Genomic DNA, 14,340 nt, shown 5'->3' on the forward strand with positions numbered 1-14,340 from the left:
AAATAAACTAGTGTTTTCTCATAACTCCAAAATTTGCATTTCATTCATAAGGGGTCAATAAATAAAATGAGTGCATTCATCTCTGCATGAATGAACCAAAGATTTAGTAATTTTGGTAATTTGCAGGTGTTTGCTGTTTTATCTTTAAGTTCCATCTCTGTTTCAATTTTAACATCACCTAGATTTTTCCTTTTTTCAGAAATCTTGTTAGTATCATGACAATTTACAAGTTCTTTGTTGTTAGGTTTCTAGGAATAGTGTTCCATATCCCTAATATTTTTAGGTCAAAAATTTTATTCTTCGAAGTCTACCAACATCTCATTTCTTGAACTTTCTCTAACTACTTTATTGATCTCATCTGCATTCTGGAATTAATAACTAAACATTTTCTTTGCTCTCCATCCTTCCACTTCTTCCTTCTTACATAAACTTTATCTCTCTTCTTGTCTTCAAAGTCTTTTATGGCTCATACCCTGGATAGAAAATGCACACTTAAAAAAAAATTTGGATCAAATCATACTTGTTTCCAATTCATTTTGTTACAGGATTTCTTCTTTCTTGTCATCATTGTGTCCTACTCATTCAGCAAACATATTAACATGTCTAAGATAAATATTTATATTTTACAACTTTATCTACAAGAGAAAAACTTATAAATAATACTATTTTCTCCATAGCACATGAATTTGAAAAGTAAAAATAATAGTTTCAAAAGTCAAATATCTTCCAAATTTCTTACAATTTGAAAAATAAGTTATTAATAAAGTAAAGCACTTTAAATACTTTCAGGAATGAAGTGGGATTAAAATATTAAAATGACAAAACTTAACTGTTGCTATAATAATGCCTAATGTCTATGAGGTGATTAAAATGTGTCACAAACTATGTTAAATGACCCAAAGGCATTATTTCATGTAATCTTCAGAACAACTTTATGAAGTTTGAACTACTATTATTTCCATTTTATGGATGAGGCTACTGAGGTTCAGAAAAATTAAGGAATGTGTCCAAGATCCTACAGAACGTAGAAGGAAAAGCTACAGGCCTATAATCTTCTTCATGATGTGACTCTTGCCTATTTTTCCAGCTAGACAAATGTGAAATTCAAATACATTGGAGACAGCAATAGTGATACTGAATGAAGGTGAAACTATCATTAACAGTTTTTATGGCATCGTTTTCCATTATTTGGCTGTCATTTGAAACAAGAATGTCCTAGCATTTTTTAAACTAGGTCTAGTCCCCATTTTTCTTAGTTTTCCTTAGAAGAAAGTGGATGGTCTATCAAATAAAGTGTCCTCAAAATGACCTCAAGATATACACTCATCAAAAGAACAGATTTCCACCTCAATAAGAAAATAACGGACTCTCTGTAAAAGGCCAGCTTGTAGGAGAATACTTGGGTATTTAGGAAACAACTTCGGGTAAAAGGAAAGAAATCACTTTATATAATGTAAAATGACACTTCCACTTGTGTAAATTCATCCTTAGCCTTTTTTTTTTTTAACGAATTCTGTATAACTTTACTCAGAAAATATTTTATGTTAAACTTTTTAATTTATTTCAAAATCAACTTTGTTTTAACTCTTCCCCAAAGTTCCTTGGAAGTTTATTTTTATATATCTTAATTTTGATGTTCTTCTTCAATCTTTTTAGCATCTGTATAGCAAGAGTTTTTAAGATCGCATTTTTTTTGTAAGTTGGAAAATGTTTTCCAAGTATTCAACTTTTTTCCAGTTGAACCAATAAAATGCTGCCTTCCAGATATAAAATTAATCAGGTTGGTTTAACTTGGGATTGCAATGGAATGAATAAGACTGTGTTTTGAACCTGATGTTCCCTCCATTAACCTGATCAAATTATGTTTCAATTAATGGATATGCAGTTTTAGGAACACCTTGAAAAGCATAGAAGAGTGAGCAAACTATATAAATAATGTTGCAAAGATTACTTTTGTCCACTATATGTGGCCTGTGGAGGCAGGTCTTGATTGGTTATCATAAAGCAATTCATGAGGACATTGGCACCTAATGGTGGTGGTAGGGAAAAGGCGAATATGAAGGTCTCCTTGCCTATAGATATGCTGTTCTCCTTTTAGTAAAACACACTGCCCTCTTCCCATCTACTCAACTCTTACTCATCCTGAGATGCTAAACTGACAATTGGTTCAGACATATGCATGTGAAACTACTGAGTTAGGGAGCTGGGCCTTGGTCAGCTCATAGACCACCGGCAGTGTCTAACTCCATATGGAGTTATCTTCCTTCTTCTTTTTTTTTAAATCCAGAGAGTTTCTTTTTATTTTAAAAACTACTCTGAAGTTGGAAAACAAAACAAAATGAAATACGAACTAGATCATGCAGTCTGCCAAAACCTTACTTTTTATATCTCAGCAAGAATTTAATGCCTGTTTTCCCCGTGGTTCTGTTGTGACGATTCCCTCTTGAGTCAGTGAATGCTTTACAACTAGCTATTGAGGTAAGAGAGGGCCTCAGGATCAACAAAAGTACAGTGCCATTTCCAAAATTCTTCTTACTTTCTCAGTAACTTGGGGCTAATACATGTTAATTAGATATTTACACTTACATTAAAGAGCTGGGTTAATTAATAAGATAATTATCAAAACCTAGGGCTAAAGAAGATTTTGCATGGTAATCTTTCACCTTCTTATAAGACCAAATTTAACCTCTACAAGAGAGATAATGATTATATTTTCTACTTCTAATACTACAGCCTCTGATTATGATCCAGCTCAGGTATTTCTTATGCAATGTAATTACATGACCATCTAAAATTTGGTTAAGATGGAAAGGGTGGGAAACAAAGAACCCTTGATTAATCTCTTTTGGTGATTATGCACTAGTCCAACTTGATTCTTTTTTTGTTGCAAATCATTTATGATCCCAATGTGTCTTCCAAAACAGTCACTTTGCCTTGTTTTCAGAGAAAAAGTCCAATATTAATAGAAATAGTAACAAAACACAAATTTTCTGAGCACTTATATTCTAGAAAGGCTCAGTTCCTATGTACACAAAATGTAAAGTCTAGGAAAATGTTTTAAAAGTTGATTCTTTTTTCATTATTTTTAAAATTGTATATATTTGTGGTGTACAACATGTTATGACATATGCACACCTTGTGAAATGGCTAAGTCCAGTTAGCCTATTAGCCTATGCATTACCTCGCCTACTTATCATTTATTAGTGGTGAGAACACTTTAAAATCTACTATCGTAGAAATTTTTAAGTACACAATGCATTGTTATTAACTATAGTCACCATGATATACAATAGATCTATTCAACGTATTCCTTCTGTGTAACTGATGTTTTGTATCATTTGACCAACTTCTCTCCAATATCACCTCCCCATGTCTCCCACAGCTCCTGGTAACCACTATTTTAATCTCTGCTTCTATGAGTTCAGCTATTTTTAGATTCCACATGTGGTATGTAAGATCATGTGGTATTTGTCTTTCTGTGCCTGGCTTATTTCACTTAAGAGAAAGGTCCATCTCTGGGTATGGATAACAAGAGTTCTTCTTTAATAAAAAGCAAACACAGAAGCCATGATAAATAAAACATTTCAAATGGCAATGTAATTTTATGTCAGATGTAATCGATGAAAATCATAGAGAAAATCCTGATAATTAAAAGCTATTCACTCCTTGATACCAAAGCTCTTTCAGGGAAGACAGGGCTGTGGGGTAGTGTTTAAGGGCATTCACCCTAGAGTAAGGCTGCTTGGGATTAAACACTGGCTTCACCATTTACTAATTGTGCAGCAGACTTTGTGACTTAACCCTTTTCAATTTCAGTTTCCTCATTGCAAAGTGACAATAATGATAGAAGCAACTTCATGGGTTGTTGTAAATATTAATTGAGCTAATATAAGTAAAGTGCTTAGCAAAGCAAGCATTCATGTTTTATTTATTTATTTATTTATTTTGAGACTGAGTTTTGATCTTGTTGCAATGGCTGGATCTCAGCTCACTGCAAGCTCTGCCTGCTGGGTTCAAGAGATTTTCCTGCCTTAGCCTCTTGAGTAGCTGGGATTAGAGGTGCCCACCATCACGCCCAGCTAATTTTTCATATTTTTGGTAGAAACGGAGTTCCACCATGTTGGGCATTCTGGTCTCGAACTCCTGACCTCAAGTGATCCACCTCCTTCAGCCTCCCAAAGTGCTGAGATTATAGGCGTGAGCCACCACGCCCAGATGCATTCATGTTTTAGCCATTAACCACTGTTCATATTGTTATTCATTTGACAGTTGTTGACAAACAGCTTCTGAGATATGAAAGATAAGTAAGTCCCCTGCTCTCAGTGAGCTTATGTTCCAAAGAGAAAGGTGAATATGCAAACTGCTGTAAATCACATTACATGAATAACAGAGATGTGCCAATTGTGCTGTAGAAAGGAAGAAATGGGGCAGAAAACAGATAAAGATAGAAACAATCAAGTTACATTTTTATGTGAAACAAGAGAGCTCTTTGGACCTCTTGAAACAGAATAATTAGATGCTTCATCAAACTCCAATTGGATTTTTAAATCATAGTAAATACAAGTATCTTATAAAACCAAGTTTACTGGTATTTAATAGATTGAGAATGAAAATAGAATACTCAAAACTTAGCAACACCATCCCATTTATGTACCAGGGTGAGGAGTTATGGACAATAATATAAAACTATGTTTACTAAAAAATATGTTTTCCAAATAGGAAAATAATTGCTCTTCTAAAAATTGTAGAGAAGTAATAGTTTCAAGAAAGCACTGATGAGAGTCATTTTACCCTCAAATGCAGTTTAATTTCAACAGCAGACAAGTCTAAATACGTGTATGCAATATGATAGGAAAATCACTCATTTTTTAGACCTAGGTCTTCAGCAGGCAATGAACAGTATTTAATGCCATATGGAGGTAATTTAATAAGAATTTTGCAATACTTGAACAAGCATCATCACCAAATCTACTAAATGGAGGTAGTGATTTTGTTTCTTTCTAGCATAATGATTTAGTTGTGCAATGGTGCTGTCACCAGATGAGATTAATCACAATAATGATGCGTCTTTTTGCTAAGGATATTATCATAAATCATTTGAATACAGCCCAAGAGAAAAAGCTTCTAGTTAAACTTTCTAAATGTTACCAAATGGTTATAAAGCATGAGCTGTTGAAAATAGGAATATTTTTATTTCAGTTTGGGGATCATATGGTAAAATCATTATTCATTGACACTGAAGTTATTACACACACACACACACACACACAAATCTCAAGAGATATTGAAAATGATGATTCGTATTGTTCAAATTACATTCATATGACCTTAGTTAAGTGATTTAAAATTGGGTATTAGTTTCTTTACCTGTAAAGCAAAAATAATAATATCTATCTCTTAGAATTTTTATGAGGCAACATATTTGTAAAGTACTTTATAGCCTAAAATAATTCTTTTTTCTCCCCTTTTTTCAACTCTGTCAACTCATTTTTCATCTTGCTCTACTTCTTCTACTTTTTCTTTATTGTCTTTTTTTCTCTCTTTTATCTTCTTTTTCCTTTTTCCTATTTTTTTTTGTTCTATTATTAATTAGGCTTAATTTTACCAGGTCAAATATATATGATGTGCGCCTTCAGGAATACTTTGTACGCTTGCTTCATCATCACAGAGCTAAAGCTAAAATCAAGGAAATTTTTACTGTTCTACAATTGTAGGTTCCAGTTTATGCAATTTTCATATTGTGTTTGTTTTTTCTAAAATCTACTTACTAATCAAAAGAATATAGTATCAAATTGACAATATAATCTCTTAGTTGAAAGCTTAGCACGTGAACATTAATTTCCTTATCTTTTAATAATAATCAATTTAAAACAATTGAGCATAATATGTAGTTTAAAATATTCAACTGTTACATAATTTTAATCACACAATCTGTAACACCTGCTTTCTTTATGGCAATTTTGTGAAAATTAACTAGAAAATAATTGTAAAATTCGTTGCAAATTCTGAAAACTTTTGAAATACTATTAATGAGAAAGTATGGAAAATATTATTTTAACATTTCAGTTCCCAAATTTTTTAAATTTGATTTTGCCTTTTTAAAAAATTTTTAGTTTATCAGTAATTACTGATGATAAGTATGACTCCTAATGTAACCACATATAGTAACCGCTAGAAAGATAAAGAAAAGATGAGCTTCTCCTAAAATAAGCTAAGGGTTAATTTTTAAAAATCTCTTTGGAATACAATGTTTTATAAACATTTGCATCACATACACACTATATTTCATTCCCCTTAATTGAAATAGAAAGAATGAAGTTAATTTCGGTACTTGCAAAAACATTTTAAATATCCTGTGGTTGCTTTTTAATAAATGCGTCTTACCTATTTTGTGCTCCTGTAACAAAATCTCACACTGGGCAATTTATAAACAACAGGAATTTATTTTTCAGAATTCAGGGGTCTGAGAAGTCCAAGATCAAGGTGCCTGCACCTAATATCTGCTAAGGGCCTTCTTGCTGTGTCCTCACATGGGAGAAGGTGAAAGGGCAAGCTAAAACGGGACAAAATTTCTCATTCAAGACTTCTAATAAGGATGCCCAATCCCATGCACAAGGGTGGTGCCCTCTGGACCTAATCACGTCCCAAACATCCGATCTCTCAACACCGACACATTGGCAATACCTGAATTTTGGAGGGGCCACATTGAAACCACAGCAAGATGAAACCTTTTAATTGATCACACTATGGGATACCACAACTGGAAAATCTGGTTTTCTGTGGTGCATTAGATGTTCTAACTTAATAATCAAAGAGAGACTTAAACAGAAGTTGAGCTTCCTTCAAGAGGATAGGGTGACGGGGGTGATTAGTCAATTACTTGTAAGAAGAAAAGGAAAGAGCATTGTGTTTCCTTCCCTTGCTTATTTTTTAAATATTTTATTTTATTTTATTATTTTTTTAAGATGGAGTTTCGCTCTTCTCGTTCAGGCTAGAGTACAATGGCACCATCTCAGCTCACTGCAACCTCTGCTTCCTAGGTTCAAGTGATTCTCCTGCCTCAGCCTCCTGAGTAGCTGAGACTACAGGCATGCACCTCTACGCCCAGTTAAATTGTTTTTTGCTTGTTTGTTTGTTTTGTTTTATTTCATTTTGTATTTTTAGTAGAGACAGGGTTTTACCATTTTGACCAGGCTGGTCAAACTCCTGACCTCAGGTGATCTGTCTATCCCGGCCTCTCAAAGTATTGGGATTACAGGCATGAGCCACCACACCCAGCCTCCAGTTGTTTATTTCTGTGCCTGAGCTTTCCCATGTATAAAGATGGTAATGAAAATAGTATCTACCTATCTCGTAAAGTTTTTCACATAAAGAATGTATCAGTTAAAGAACATACTAAAACTACATCTGGTACAAAAACAAGAATAGCAGTTGAAAAAAAGAGTGTTGTTAGGATAAATAAGTGTGCTGTGTCTGTAGGGCTTCCTATGGTTTTCATAACAAGCTTCTCAGTGCCTTCTCCCCACCTGCTGTTCCTTCCCTCTCCTTGCCAGCTTCTTCTCTTCTTTTCTTTCCTCTTACTCCCTGACTATCGTATGACTACGGCCGTTTTAATTTTCTCTCTCACTCTCACTTTCAGACTATGAGTTTCTGAATTCTTCTCTCCGAATTCCCATCCACCCATTCTTCTCTCTTTTTATCTCAGTTCTTGGCCTTCTATTTTTGCTATTGGAGGTTTTTGAAAATAAAACTAAATTGTTCTTGATCTCTGTTTTAAGTCAACTAGAATACAATGGCCATCACAGGGTTGACCTTCGGGTGTGAGTGCTGGCAGGAGAAGGGTCTTCCAGAGAGATTCCCTCAGTGTTTTGAAGGAGTGTCCTTCAGTGTTGTGGGTAAAGGAGGCACAGTGGTGCTTCTAGGATGTCCCTTAGAGGAAAAGTACCAATTTCACAGGTTCCCATGACACAAAACTCTTGCATATTCATTAAATATCTTTACGCTGATTGCATGTGGTTCTGGTTAGAGGTCTGAGGCCAGGTATGGCCATTATTCTGTGACTCATCAAGCTCCAATGAGGTGCCACAACACAGATGAATCTGTCTTTCTCAGGTGAGAGGCACAAAACTGAATGGGAAGCTATGGGTAGGCTAAAATCCAACAGTTTACTTGTGTCCCACTGTTTTTTCTCCTTAAATCACAGTTCCCTTTTTTACTAGTCAAATAACAAGTTTGAATCTTACTTGACAGTGATTACTAAAATTTGTTAAATATGTATTTTGTTGACCAGTACCTATAACACACACTTTGATGGTACCATCATGTGTGATTTTTTCAGTGTTCAGAGGTATTTTTGTTTTACACATAAGGAAACTGAGACTTACAGGATTTATATAACCTACCCGCTTTGATACAGGAGATTAGTGTCAGAATGTTGATTCAAACCCAAGCATCTGAGGCCAGAGCTCAGATTCTTAATCATTTTAGGTTAATACAGGGAAGAAAAGTTTGTACAACTGCAGTTACATGATTCCCTGTGGGAAATACTGAGCTGGGTCTTCAAAAGTATTTCTACTTAGCTAGAAAATGTAGAGCTATTGCTGTAAAATAGTGAGTAGATTTATGTTGTTAACAATGAAAATGAGATACCACATACATTTGCACATGTATGTTCTTTCTAATTTGTGCAAAAAATTAATTCAACTGAATTCTCCCCTTTAATCTCACTCAGCTCTCTTATCTAAATTGATCCTAACATATGTAGTTTCTTGGCAGGATCCAAATAGCATCTTATACTTAAATAGCAATCCATTGATGGGAACTCCTATTATATACCGAACGGTATGAATTATTAATGGTCCAAATGCAAGCAAGTCCCTGGGAGCTGCTGAATCATTAGATATTCTGAGGTTCATCTTCAAGGATGTTATGTAAACCAATTCTCTGAAGGATGACCATCTGAGGGACAATGTAAGCCATGACTAATAAAGTCATTACAGAAAAAGAAAGCACTGTTTTCAGACAGGAAAGGCAGCTTCTCTTTCCAATCTTAGGAAATATTGTGTGTTTGGGGATTTAAGTATTTTATTTATTTTTGAGCACAAAGTAGTACAGTTTTATTCACATGTTTTCTGAATATTTAATACACCTCTATTCACATGAAAGATATTCTTGGAGGAAAGCACAGAATGAGAAGCAGACACAGCATTCCTAAATTATAGACAAGAATCAAATACATTTTTTTCCATCATTTTTTGTTTGTTTGTTTCATTACCTAGGTAACCCTCTTGAGGAAATTAGCAGCATTGACAATGGAAAACACTGTTTTATCTATCTTCCCTATGAGAAAGAAATCTGTTTGAAATAGAAAAAAACAGTGGAATAGGGCTCTATTTCTGAACAGATTTACATCTACAGAAGTTATATCACCGCTGAAATCCTTGGGATGCTGTGAGGATTTTTTTGGTTAAACTGAAATATCAACATAGAGATATAAAAAATAAAATAAAATAAACTGAGAAAACTAACAGCTTATATTTTGGAAAATTAAATAGCAAATTTATCTTTTATATATGGTTTCAAATGTATATTTCACCTCACAGTAAAACTTCATAAACCTTTATTATTTATAAGCCTGTAATAACTATTGTACAATTAATTAATTGCAGAAATGTAAGTGAAAACTGTGTACTTTCTGGTGAAGTGTTATATAAACGTGTAATGTTCAAAACCATCTACAGATTTATAAACCAAAAGTCAGGTGGACTGGCAATGAAAAAAATAAATTTTAACAACTAATTATACCATGAGAAAATTATATTATATTTTGGTAAATGATGACTGCCAAATGTGTCTCAATAAGGGTCGCTTCTTTTTTCCTAGACTTAGTTATTTATTCAATTAGTTGTGCTTGCAAAATTGAGTAAGAAAAATAATTTTACCTGAAATTAATTAATTACATGTCTTTTAATTCGAATGTTTGAATTATCTAATTCAACAATTATTATGTACATGTAAAAAGGGAGATTTAGAAAAATTTTTAAATATGCACTTTATAATCTTTTCCCTGCTTATTTCTGATCCTTGTAGGAGGAGAAAATGCTATTAATTGAACCATTTTTGTGACATGAAGTAGCTTCCCTTATGCTTACAGTGACAAAATAAGATTAACATTGCATTTGTAAAAGCTACAAGGCTTTTAGAAAATTATTTATTATGTAAAAAGTTTAAGTTTTATCTCTGCCTATTCCTTTTTATTATATATCAGGCATATTAACTAACTTGAAATATCACATATAAGAATCCTGAGGTACATTATGATATTTTTAACTCTTCAAGCATAGAATTGGATGTGTTTTTATCTGGAATGCGTGAAATGTCCTCTTCTTTACCTCATAGTAACTGGTATGTCTTGGCTCAGCATTGAAACAACAAATTTAACAGCCAATAGATGGCACTGGAAGTGTTCAAAACATTTTCTATATCTTTTCTGTTCCATTGAGTGTAATTATTTTTTAAAGCAAATGACAATTTATATAGCTAAATTAAAAACAAAGGCACATTCAGAACGTCCATATTGAAGAAACTCAAATATCGTTGCCCGGCCGTTGAAAATTCTAGCACTTTAACAATATGAAATGATGCCTGCATTCTCTCCCATGTTATAACTTACTACTGTGTCATTCAAAGATGTTTTACCACCACCTGTTAGGATTTCTGAAGTCTGTAAACTCAATTGGTATGTGTGATGTCTGCAGAGATTTCATTTTTTGGTACTATTCCCCTGATTATGTGATCCTGGTAGAGTAAGGATTACAGCCAAATGTAATTAAATAATTTCGTTATTGGTTCTCACCTGAATTTTTCTAAAACCAACTTCGCAAGTAAACCTTTCATCCTCTGTGGTAAACAAGCCCATAAAATGTTCAATGAATCAAGCAGAGTAAAAGAGAAAATGCATGACAGTATTTAAACACAGATTTCAGTGAACAGAGTAATCCATTTATGGGATGGGACTAATTTTCCTCTAAAATTGGTTAACAATGTGCTTGGTTATTTAGATGTGGTAGAAAAAGATCCCATGCGGCATTCAATGGAAATGCCACCTAGGTAGAAAGCCAAACTACTACTATATCTGATTTTTAGTGAGGTCCAGCAACTATGCTTTAATCTTTGCCTTTTGTTATTTATTTATTTTTTCATTTTTGCTGTTACATCAAGCATCTCACAATGCCAGGTGATATTTTCAAAGAAGTGTTATCAGCATGATACAGCATCAAACATTACAGCTATTCCATCCTCATATAACACCCCTCCACTTTTTCAAAGCTTTGTCTTAAAACTATTGAAGGAGCTATTGCTTTCACCTAAAACAGTTTTAAATCATTGCTTTATGAAAATTTAGAACCTAATTAAAATTTGCATAGCTAGGGAAAGACTTCCTTTTAATCTATTTGTGCATAAAATAATAAAACATTTAAGTTATAAATGTGTTGACATTTTATTAACACTATTTCTTTTACATAGGATATCACCATGAAATAAATGCATGCATACATATCTTTATATTCATATGCATATTTTCATGATGATGCCTCTTGTGTATGTACATATAAAATGAGATAATCTACCTAGAAGGCCTACCACAGACCTGGCTATTTTTTGAGTGCCTACCACAATAGATTGCTGGATAAACAATCGACTGAAAAACTCTGTTACTTGTTCAAATACTAAATATGTGTTTGGAAATAATGGTAGTACAACATCCCCCATCACACTTTACTAAAACCATCCTTCTTTAATATCTGGCTTTAAGAAACTTTCTACATATCATTCCACATAGGAACACTCACTGCCCTAGAAATCATTGTGTAAGTGTGATCATATTCCTCAAACTTCCTATACCACACTAGCTGTATATATATACAAGGAGTAAGTCCGTTTTTTAATTCTTCTCAACAAGATTGGATGTGTTTACTTGAGCTCTGTGGCACCTGCAACTGAGCTAAGACAATTCTTTAATGCGTCCAAGGATGTTTGAAGTTAATATGTTAAGCGAGACATGGGGTTGGGGAAGAGGTTCACAAAAGAAGTGTTCACAAGTAATCCTCAGAAACTTTTAGAATTCTATGAGGGAAAACTCCTACGGAGTACTGCACTGTGGCCCACAGACACTTTTATCTGTAATACAACAGTGTGACTTTGATGCCTTGGGGGACCAGAATGACAACATTCATCTTGATGTCTGCATTTTCCTCTCGTTATTTTCTTTTTTCTAAAATCATTAAGTTCTCTTTTCCAATAAAGAAAAAAACAGACCACAACTACTCTTATTTTACAAATCAGGTACATTTTTTAGAGCAAAGGATGTGGAAATGTATGAAAGTTTACCAGTGATTATTCAGCTATCATACTGCAAGATTGTTAAATAAGGGTTGCAAATGAATGAATGAATGGATGCATACATGCGTTACAATGTAGGCAACATGACACTGAGAAAATTGCTTAACAAGAAGTAACTCATACTAAGAGAAAATAGGAAATTTAATTCAGAATTTTTAAGAGAACAAATTCAGTTTAAGAGAACAATGAAATCAATGTCAAAGCTGTAGGCCTTCTTCATATCACAAGGAAGAAAAAAACACATATGTCAGGAATGTTTTTTTCTGTCTGTGTTTTTATGGACTCAGCCTTATGGCTGATAGTCTTATGGTTGATGAACATTAAATGAGGTAATCAACAAATTATAGGTGGTAACCTTGAGTAAGTTCCCTAATTTCTCAAACCCTCAGCCATCTTATTAGTGTAATAATTTCTACCTACCACAGGAGTATCTTAAAAACCTCATTTTAAAATTCATATGCTGGCCAGGTATGGTGGCTCACACCTGTAATGCCAGCACTTTGGGAGGCCGAGGCAGGTGGATCACTTGAGGTCAGGAGTTTGAGACCAGCCTGGCCAACATGGTGAAACTCCACCTCTACCAAAAATATAAAAAATTAGCGAGACGTGGTGGTGCGTGCCTGTAATCCCAGCTACTCTGGAGGCTGAGGCAGGAAAATTACTTAAACCTGGGAGGCAAAAGTTGCAGTAAGCTGAGATCATGCCACTGCACTCCAGCCTGGATGACGGAGCGAGACTCCGTTTGAAATAACAATCATAATAATAATAAAACAAATTTCATGTGCTGAATGTAAAATAGTATGACCACTGTTGATAACCATTTGTTAATATCTCAATAAGTTAAAGATAGATTTACCATATGACTCAAAAATTACACTCCTAAGTATTTACCCAGAATAACTGAAAACAGATATTCAAACAATAACTTGTACATGAGTGTTCATAGCAGCATTTTTCATAATAGTCAAAAACAGAAACAACCCAAATGTCCACCACCTGAGGAATGGATAAATAATATGTGATATATACATACAATGGAAAATCATTCAGGAATAAAAAGAATGAAGTATTGACACCTGCTATAGCATGGATGAGTTTTGAAAATATGCTAAGTGGAGGAAGTCAGACACAAAAGGCTACATATTGTATAATCTTATTTATAGGAACTATCCATAATATATAAATCCATGGAGACAGAACGCAGATTAGTAGTTCATAGGAATTGAAGGAGGAGAGGAGGGGGAAGAGAGAATGGGAGAAGAGGGAATGGGAAGTTATGGATAATGGATGCAGTTTTCATTTTTGATGATGAAGAAGTTATAGAACCAGATCATAGTGATAGTTGTACAACATTCTAAATGTAGTGAATGCCACTGAATGGTATATTTTAAAGTCGTTAAAATGGTAAATTTATGTTTTGTCTATATATAACCATTATGAAAATAATAAGATAAATAAAAACAAACACTGATAAGTAAAAGTTCTGAGCTCTCAACATTGACCAATGGACACAGTTTTGAGCTTGCCAGAATTTTTTACAATATGTGGCATATGTGAAGATTAGGAAACACTCAAAGATATATTGATAAAAGACTCTAGCTTGGGTAAACCACAATGAGGTTATAGTTGCAGATTCCATGTATATATCATCTAATTAGTGAAAGTAGCATTGTAGAATTCAAGGTCTAGTCTGGTAGATTTTGGGTGGCTGTTGATAATATTATTATCATTATTGCTAATAAATATGCTGTGGCAGAAAAGACATTTTGTTCATCTGGGCCGTATAAAAAGTGGACTTTAGGGAGAACACACAGGATCCAGCTGTGTTTTGTTCGCCTTAAAACAATTATTGTTTTGCAGGCTGTTACAGCTAAAGAAAATTAGAGATAATTTATCTCAAGTACTTCAATTTTTAAATGAGTAAACCAACACTCAAAA

This window comes from Papio anubis, chromosome 9 (assembly GCF_008728515.1).
Source record: "Papio anubis isolate 15944 chromosome 9, Panubis1.0, whole genome shotgun sequence".
In the NCBI taxonomy this organism is placed as follows: Eukaryota; Metazoa; Chordata; class Mammalia; order Primates; family Cercopithecidae; genus Papio; species Papio anubis.